Source organism: Erythrolamprus reginae, chromosome 5, assembly GCF_031021105.1.
Source record: "Erythrolamprus reginae isolate rEryReg1 chromosome 5, rEryReg1.hap1, whole genome shotgun sequence".
Lineage (NCBI taxonomy): Eukaryota > Metazoa > Chordata > Lepidosauria > Squamata > Dipsadidae > Erythrolamprus > Erythrolamprus reginae.
The window spans coordinates 37,793,790-37,804,417 of record NC_091954.1 but is presented as its reverse complement, the minus strand read 5'-3'; positions in this window follow the sequence as shown (position 1 = coordinate 37,804,417).

Genomic DNA, 10,628 nt, shown 5'->3' with positions numbered 1-10,628 from the left:
AATCTACAATCATGTTTACCAAATTCCTTTCAGGAACCACATATTAAAAAATTTATAATATGCATTATACAATCCCTGGAATCTTCATGGTATATATAAATGTAGTGTTTATGGTACATGATTTTTACAGGAATTATGTTAGATTTAATGACACCTACAAATTTAAATATATCTTGGAGTTAGCCATCAAGTAACATTTAATGCAAATACTAATAATGTCTGCTTTAGATTCAGATTATAAAGATCTTTTATGAACATAAAGTAGAATATTAGTATTTGCCTTAAATATAGCTATACATACTTAATACATTTAGAACATAGATTATTTAAGATTTTCTAACATTTAATATAGTTAAATATGCAGTTAAAGCATAGTACGCCTGCATATTAAATATAAACTTCCACGAAGATTGCTCTGAATTGGCATACCATATATATCTTATTTGATGAGTTGATTATTTAATATATAAAATCATCATGTATGAAGCCATTCTGAATTTAACCCCAAAAATGTATTTCACGACCAACCCTATCATTAGGAAAAGCTGGATAGACAAATAATAGCCGCTCCGAGTCTTCAGAGAGGGGCGGCATACAAATCTAATAAATAAATAAAGCAACACGTCTCGGAGAAAGAGGAGTTAGAAATTCACACAGCTGTAATATCTGTCCATTAGGTCCAATCCCTTGGTCAGACCAGGAACCCAAATTAAATATCCCTGACTCTATGCCTTTTACATTAAGGTCTTTGCAAAGAAGAGATCATTACTTTTACTGTGTAATTGGTTGTCCTATTAAAATTTCCTATAACTTAAATCCACTGTTTCATGGCTGAACTCAGGAGCCCTAGAGAACAGAATTTGATTTTCTGGATGACACCCTTTCAAATACTTTAAAAGTGCTATAACATCTTCCTACCCTCTATCCCTTTTCAAAGCTAAGTGTACCGTGTTCCTCCAACACTCTTCATATGAATTATTCTCTACTCTATTATCCTTTTTGCTCTTCTCCGAATCTGTTCCAATTTATTTGGTGGTGTCCAGAATTGGATAGAATGAATTGAATTGAAATAGGATCTTACCGGCCCAGTGTATTCCATATAAACTTCTATTGATATAAAGATCCAAGTCTATAGAGCCTGCATTCTGAGCACACTCTTATATTACAGCTAGTCTTGAACCCTTTATACACAGTAGGAGAAAAAGTTAAATACCTTCCATATGCGCTGTCTGAAGCATCTTTGGCATCACCTGGCATGACAAATAGCACAGTCTTGGAATGTGCTGGAATTTCTAGCATATACAGTGATCCCCCGTTTATTGCGTCCCCAACCATTGCGAACAGGGTACTTCGCTATTTTTCAACCCGGAAGTCAAAAATACCATCTACGCATGCGTGTCGGGCACGCATGCGTAGATGGCAGCGGCTTCCCTGGGTCTTCCCCCTCTTGCTGGCGTCAGCGAGGAGTTTCCCCACCGCCCACGCAAACTCCTCGCTGCCGCCCGCCCTTCGCCCGCCCACGCCGTTCATTCTCGCCGCTTTTGAGCTGAGTCCGGGAGCGAATTCGCTCCCGGACTCAGCTCAAAAGCGCCGATAGCAAGCGGCAAGGAACGGCTTGTCTCGGCGCTTTCGAGCTGTCAGCTCGAAAGCGCCGAGACAAGCCGTTCCTTGCCGCTTGGTATCGCCGGTTTTGAGCTGAGTCCGGAAGCGAATTCGCTTCCGGACTCAGCTCAAAAGCGCCGATAGCAAGCGGCAAGGAACGGCTTGTCTCGGCGCTTTCGAGCTGAGTCCGGTCAGCTCGAAAGCGCCGAGACAAGCCGTTCCTTGCCGCTTGCTATCGGCGCTTTTGAGCTGAGTCCGGAAGCGAATTCGCTTCCGGACTCAGCTCAAAAGCGCCGAGAGCCAGCGCCCCCCGGACCCCCAACCCGGGTTTGGGGGGCTGCTAGGAAGCCCTCCATGCCGGCGGCAAACAGCCGCCCCGCCCCCAATCTTCGGCTCCTCGCTAGCGCTGTGGGAGTAAAAACACCATCTGCACATGCGCAGACGGTGTTTTTACTTCCGCATCGCTACTTCGCGAAAACCCGCTCGTTGCGGGGGCTCCTGGAACGGAACCCTCGCAACGAGCGGGGGATCACTGTATATATACTATTGAAACAGTGACGTCTATGCTGGCTTGGGCATACTGTGAGAATGGCTGATGGTCGGACTCCAAAAGATCTCCTGTATGGAGAATTAGTGCAGGGAAAGCGCCCAAGGGGGAAACCACAGCTGCAATATAAGACCGCCTTCTGCTGCACGAATCCCAGCGACCGATTAGGTCCCACAGAGTTGGCCTTCTCCGGGTCCTGTCAACTAAACAATGTCGGTTAGCGGGCCCCAGGGGAAGAGCCTTCTCTGTGGCGGCCCCGACTCTCTGGAACCAGCTCCCCCCAGAGATTAGAACTCCTACCCTCCTTGCCTTTCGTAAACTCCTCAAAACCCACCTTTGTCGTCAGGCATGGGGGAATTGAGATATCTCCCCCAGGCCTATATAATTTATGTATGGTATGTTTGTAGGTATGTCTGCTTAAAAATGGGGTTTTCTTAACAATTTTAAATTGTAAATTATTAGATTTGTCATGAATTGTTTTATTGTGTTGTGAGCCGCCCCGAGTCTACGGAAAGGGGCGGCATACAAATCTAATAAATAAAATAAATAAATAAATAAATCTGTAAAAGGGATCTGAAGGTCTTGGGAATGGATATATTAACAGTTAGGAAACCTTGACTTTTGATCGTTCAGCTTGGAGGTTAAAGATGCAGCATGGCCTTTTCCATTTCAAAGAGACCATTGTTTGGCAGGCCGAAGTAAAGAGTCAATCCCGGAACCAGTGAAATCCATGGGCCAAGTAGGGGACAGAATGGATCTGCCCTCAGTATGGAAGGGATTACCACTCTCGGATTGGCCTCTTTAGCCACACTACATGCCGTTTTAGGAACTTTCCAGAGCACAATGCCATAGTCTTCCGAGACTGAAGGATGACAATGATAATACAACTTGAAATTTTATTTGCTTTTGCAGACACATCACTTCAGTTATGTATCTTCTGCAAGCTTAACAAGAATTCCCCTCATACATTTGTCCAAATCATTTTAATAAAAGTATTGAAGAACAAAGGCCTCAGGACAGAACCTTGAAACACTATTCAATAACTCATCCTGGTAAATGAGGAATAATTATCGAGTGCTCTTTCAATACAATTTTTGAGCCAGCTATGTAGCAACTTAATTAACATATCAACCATCTTGTGGCTTATTAATCAAAATGTCAAAGAAAATATCAAATATTTTGCTGAAGTCAAATTATATTTCCAACGTTCCCTTCATCTATGAAGGGACAAGGGATATTAACAATGTTTTTTAACTAAGTTATCTGGCAATATTTGTTTTTGACAAACCTTTCCTGATTTTTGGTAATAACAATGTTTTCAATGTTCTTCTGTACTTATCTTTTTATGCACTGCTCCAGAATCTCATCAGTGTGAGACTGATCCATTTGTACAGTAGTTTCTTAGATCCAGTAAAGGACTACCAAAAATTTTACTACCACACTGTGGGCATAGCTTCTGCAGGATGCCCTGCATTTTCTTTCAACATCTTTCAGTGCAAATTGGATGCTCTGGGTTGGAGCTCCATTTTCACTACCCCACTGTGTCTCCCCACACCACCACCATTCCATCTGGGCAGTAGCCCCCCCTGCTTAGATCTCTTTCTTCCTTTTTTTTTTAACAGAGACATTTTTTATCCACCAATGACAAGATACTTCACAAGTGCTATAGAATTCCTTGCAATTAAAACACAAGAGTATAGTCAGGCAATCAATTCCTTCAGAACCCTGCAATGCTATTTATTTCATCCAAAAATGTAGGTACTGTATATTTGAAGTAAACATTCCCTGACCAAATTTCTGTCAAATTCATGTCAATTCTGGCTTTGTATTCATTCTCACCATTTTCTGAGGAAAAACATTTTATTTTTAGAAAATAACAGCAGTGGGCTAATCACTTTTTTCTTTTTTACTATTGACATTTTGTTTTCTTCTTTAAAGGAAATGGAGATCAATTCCTTTCAAATTTTAATTAATTAATACTTAAGGTCCCTCTACCAAACACTGATTTTTAAAAAAAATATTTTTGTTTTATAGAGGTTTACTGTTATCTCAAATTCTGGGATGTTATGTTTTATAAACTTTTGCAGGATTTCTTAATTTACCTCTTAATACTCAATATATTATATGTTATTAATATGCTACTGTTAGCATTTTCTGATATTTGTTTCTTTTTTTAGTATGTTAAAGACTGCACTTAAACACTTTTGATACTCTTCCTCTGCTTCTCATTTGTTTAAATTTTATGAGATTTATATAAAATGTTGGTTGTGATAATAATAAACTTGAATCCTCTGCAAATCTTCATTTATCTTCCATTTTGTTTTCTTATGGGAATGTAATTTGGTATTCCGTTTTTAGAAATTCCCATCTGTAGCTCCTTTACAATTTTCTTGCCATTCTCCTACATATTATTCTTTAGGAATTTAATAAAATCCATTTTTATCTTTATCTTCAGTTAAGATATTGAGTGGTCAATCTCACTCAATATATTCTCTCTCTAATTTTTCCTTATGGATTAGTATCGAATCAAGGATAGCTGATTCTCTTGGACTTCCCACCATTTTCTGACAGAGGAAGGTCAGAACAGGCCATTTTAGAAATTTCCTAGAAGAACTATGCTTAGCAGATACCAAGGTCATTAAATCACTGCAACTGAATAACTTCTTTGAAGGGTTGTTGCTTTTGAAAACTATAATTCTCAAGTTCTCCCTAGCATTAGAGATATCAATGAAAGCATTACATCTGTCCATGCCTGGATGAGTGAAAATTTTTCATTCTTTTTTCTGTAAACAAATTTTATATCTCTGTTGCAGTATGAAAGTGAAAACCACTCACACATTAACCACGAAATCTCCAGAACCATAAAGCCTACAAACTTGAAATTTGCCGCGTATGTTACTCTTGCCTTGTAGATGCTCACTATGAAAGGATTTTTCAAAATAACCATCGTAGCATGAGTATTTCTTATATTGTTATTAATAAACTAAATGCTAAGGAGTTCTACTCTCCCCTCCCCACCTGAAAAGAAATCTGATCCAAATGCAAAACACAAGCAGGAGTTTCAATTTGTTGTGAGCCGCCCCGAGTCTTCGGAGAGGGGCGGCATACAAATCCAAATAATAAATAAAATAAATAAATTTCACTTTTGCTTTCACAGTAGCAAGCAGCTTTACTACAGAACAGTTGAGTTAAACCAGCACAGACTCCTTTCTGTCTTCTCCTTGCTCACACAGCAAAAACTGTTTCAGTTTTCAAACATTCTTCAACTCTCATACACTAACAGGACACTAGCCAGATGAATACCAATGGATGCTGGTAGGCAGAGACAGATTCCCCCCCCCCTTTATTTTCCTCCTCAGTTCAGACGAATCTGTTCCTTCTACTGTAACACCAGTTAAAGGGAAAAGAGGTAAAATAAAACCTCAGGAAAAAGTTTACATATGTGATTAGGAAAACATAAAAGAAGCTGCCTGTTTCTCCCATGGCCAGTTCTATGTGGCATGCTCCAGAGTCAGTTCACCTGACAGCCTGGTCATCCTCCAGCCAGTGAGAAAAACCAGGAATGTTGTTTACAAGGAGGTCTTGAGCAATTCATCCAAGGGACAAATTGAAAGTCTAAGCTATGCAAATAATGTCATCTGTAACAGAAACTTTGCTGACCATCTGTAACCTTTTTTAACTACTTATTTTCAATATTTAAGTGTCAATTTATCAAGCCCCTTCACCTAGTTTTGTAGCGAAACACAGGTATCATCAGCTAGTTCTAGTCACTGGAATCAATCCACTTAGTTTCTATTACATCTTTTAAACCATATTTGACTTCCTTTCCTATGTCCCATAGATTCATTCACCCTTTAGAACCTAGAACTCCATGTGCTATATCACCTGTTTTTTCTGTTTCACTCGGGAATTAGGGATTTTGTCCCATCTCCAATATTGTATTACTAGTTTTCAAACATAAAAGGAAGGATATTAGTTTGTATTGCACCAGGAAGGGCATCTTCCTTGCGATTTAGATTTTGAGTGCTTATAAAAATTTCAGTAATTCAGCTCCAGTTTGGATTTCCTTCATGATTTATGTTACTTTAAAATCATAAGTTTTATTGCTATTTCATGAATAGATTTCAAACTCTGTTAGTCTAGACCAGGGACGGGCAATTAATTTTGTTATGGGGCCGCATGAGAAATTGGGATGGTTTTAGAGGGCCGGACTAATATAATTAACTCAGTTCTACCCAATACTGTAAAGACCCAGACCGTGACCTGACCTAAACACCCAAACCCACTCTACAGACCTCCAATTATTTGCTTTACGACAATACGGTGCACCACACTCACTGTGCTGAAGTGTTTGCGTTATTTCTGTGCTTGGCCGCTCTCGGTAGGAGGTCAGGGTCCGCTCCAGTGTGAGGATGAAAGAGTTCACCACGTCTGCCGGGACTCCTTCAGTTCCTGCTTTCCTCATGATTCATCAGGAAAGCAGGAACCGGAGGAGTCCCGGCAGACACGGTGAGCTCTTTCATCCTCACACTGGAGTGGACCCCGACCTCTGCGGACCAGTCACAGACAGCGGGCGGGCCAAGGTCTTGTGCACAAATGATGAAACTATTTAATCCTTTCTTTTGTAGAAGCCAAAGCAAAAGACTTTGATATACTGTATATCATAAACCAATTTTGCAATTTGTCCATTTGCAAGGTTTTTGCCAGACCCCATAAGAGAGGAAACTGCTGCAAAATACAGAACCAAAGCCTATTTGTCAACCAGAGTTGAACATATCTTTATCCTTATTTATGCCTTCCTTCCTTTGGTTTATTTAAACTGCATGCTTATGAAAATATGTTAATGTTGCATACACAAAACTCTTTTTTATTCCACATTATAACTACCATCTAATCTTTTTGACTTTGTAATAATTGGTGGAATACAGTACTTGATTAAACCTTCCACATCATCCATAAACAGCTTTTAACAGGTAGAAGAATAACTTCTACCATCCTTGTAGGAGGAATAAAAACTTAAGAAGAGCTGTGCTGAATCACATCAAAGATTTGTTTAGAATTCCAAAGCAGACGTATTCAGATACTAGAAATGAAATCGAGAAAGTGTAATTAGTAATTACTCATAACCCTGTACTCCTTTCACCTGTCTAATCCCCCTTTTTTCCCCCAAGCTAGTAGTCCACTCCATTTGAGGTAGCAGATTTCACAGTTTAACAATGCACTATATGAAAGAAATAATGTGAAAGAAGAGTATTTTCCCTGTTTTTCCCAATGGAGCTCTACAGCATTTTGTTTATTTCCAAGATGTTTCAACCTATACTTCAAGGACAAATTCAATACATCTGCAGTTCTTTAAAGCAGCCGTTTCTTCCCCTGGGATATATAGTAATTATTTACAGTGGTTCTAAAGATAAAGGTTTCCCCTGTCCAGTTGTTTCCAATTCTAGAAAGAGGAGCTCATCTCCATTTCTTAGTTAGCATTGTCTGGAGATATTTCCATGGTCATGTGGCCAGCATGACTATACACCAAGGCACACAATTCTGTTACCTTCCCACTGAAGTGGTATCTATTTATCTACTCACATGTGCATGCTTTCGAATTGCTAGGTGTACAAGAGCTGGGGCAAATAACATGAGCTCACTTTGTTGTGTGGCACTTGGGTCTTAAACCCGAACTGTCAGCTTTCCAGCTGACAAGCCAAGTGTCTTTAATCATAGAGCCACCACACCCCTGCACCCTGGAGGTTCTACACTGGTGCAAACCAGTGCTATATTTTTACCACCATAACTTTTGAAACCTCTTTGAAAATGAATTGTTTTTATAATCTTTGTAATAGTAAAATAGTCCTTGTATCACATACCTACAAATGTTATAGTTTGGTAATTATGAAATCAATTGTTTTCTCTGCTTCCACATTAAATCATTTTACTGAACATTTATATAGAATGAGATTATTGACTTGTCCTGCATGATTTATGATCAATAGACTTGTTTTTCCATAAATCATATAAAACAAAAAACAGAATAAAGCAGGGTACAGAAATTGAAAATATATAATTTGCTTGTATCTTCATTGAATTGATACCTTCTAAAATGTATCAACATATCTATTTTATGTTTAGTCTTATACATAGTAACAAAAATAAAATTATGGATGTAACAATTGATTCATATGACAGCATCTCGCCGTAACCCGGTTATACACCCAACTAGTATAAGATAGATGCCCATAAATGATCATGCATTGAACCACAATACATTTATAAATCAAATGTATTAAAGCAGGTAATACATTTCTTAAATTAAATTGATCAAATTTAAAAATTTGTGGAATAATAAATGTAGATTTTATAAATCTGATACAGTAGAATACAGTCAAATGTGTTACTAATTGTTAGATATAACCACAGAACAAAGTATTCAAGATTTTATTGCAGAAAGTGTTATATAATGTCAACATTTTTTTCTCTGAGCTTGTATTTATAATTTCCACTCCAATGAGAAGACAGAATACTGTAACTTCAAAAGACCTTCATCTTTGTCGCTGTGTTATTACTATTCTAATATACCAAAATAAGCTTTATTACATTTCCCTGCAAATTTGGATCTGCAAATCAGAGAGGAAATAATTTGTATGCAGTTGATATTTCTTCAATAAGCTTGTTCGTGACAGTTTTCCTACTTCTTCAACTTGCTGGGCTCAGGATTCTGATAAAAAAGGTAGTTCTTATCAGTGTATAGATCAATGTTCTCAGCCTTGGCCACTTTAAAGTGTGAACTTCAACTCTCAGAATTCTATGGATTTTTGCTCTGCATTACGACTCATTAACTGCACAAGGACCTACATTGATATAAGCATGTTCTAGGTCAGGGTTCCCAAAGTTTTCTATACCCCGTACCCCTAGAATGCTTCTGATGCACTCTTACATCCTTTACAAACGTAAATAATTACTTTTATAATTTTGAAACTTCTAAACCCAAGTTTTTTCTCCCCCTGGAATATTGTCTTGCATCCCCAGTTAGGAATCCCAGTTCCTAGAATCTAGGTTGTAATCTTGGGTACACTTTTCCTTTGACATAATCTCAATTAAACTAAGGCTTACTGCCAAGTAATCAGCTGTTTTTATTATCTCTTGTGCATAACAACAACATACAATATTTGTAGCCATTTAGTGTGCTTTGACGAATACATAGGATTCATATATAACAATAAGACATAATGTTTATGTCTTATTGTTATATGTTTATGATTTGTGTGAATCCAATATTTATGGTTTGTAAACCCCAGTTTATGACTTAGCAAGTTGTATCTATTCAAACTATAGCAGCTTATTTTTTTTAACTGGTTAATCATATCTTAGCTGTACTCAATGTGTGAAAAGAAGCAACTATAGGCATATAGGCCTAATATTATTAGCAGCAGAGATTAAATAATGACACTAAAAGACAAAAAATGTAACACACATCTTCTGAGGTTTTTTTGAAAGATGGACTGGTGTCTTTGCTCTTAACTCTGCATGATAAGATTAAAATTCTCCTTGTATGATGAAAGAAATTTCCTATTTCTTTCCCACAGCTTTTGCCACTTTTCCAATTCAATATTATATCCAAAAATGTTAGCCCTTACCACATTGCCTCTTTGACTTGTTCTTCCTCCATTTTCTAATCTAGTAAATATTTGTAAATTACCTTTATCAATTTCTCTTCCATCCCCAATAATAATTTATCTAAAGTCATCAGTTCTCTATTCTAAGTTTTCACATCCTTTGCATAACAAGATTGAATTTGTAGATATGAGCCCCCCACTCCAATTTCTCCCCTTGTGCTTTTAATTCTAATCTAGTTTTCAGTTCCCCTTTGTCATTTGCTTGTGAGTCAATTTTCCCCAAATTAATGAGATTTGGGTGTACCAGCAGTTCCAAGGTTTTTCATGCTTTAATTCTGTATTTGTATACCTCTCTAAGGGAGATGGACAGTTCTAAATCTGACAAATAAATAAAAATAAGGCATAATCTCCAAATTTTTATGTAGATGGGTCTTCCTGTGCTTGTGCACAACCATTAAGCCAAGCACTTACCTTTCTTTCAAAAGATCCTGATGCAAATAATCCTCACCTACAGGAACCATGACTAAAACAAGCAACTGCCTCATTGAATACTTGTTTTGGCCAAAGTAGACCAGAGGTGACATCACTCCTCACCCACTTTTCCAATTTAAAGTTAAATCCTACAGGAATGAAACTTTAGAATCCCATTGTTGTTCCCTTGTCAAAAAATGCCACAGCCCCTCTTCTCCATTACAAAAGATAGCTCAGAGGGGGCAGGTGGCTGTGTGCTGGTTAATTGTGCCCCCAGGCTTTCAGATTTTCCTGCCTAATGACAGCAGATCAATTACTTCTATGCAGCTCTAAATTCAAAACAGGCTAAATAAAGTTATTTTCTGGGTTATTCTGCCAAACATATTAATCAGGCTATGAAA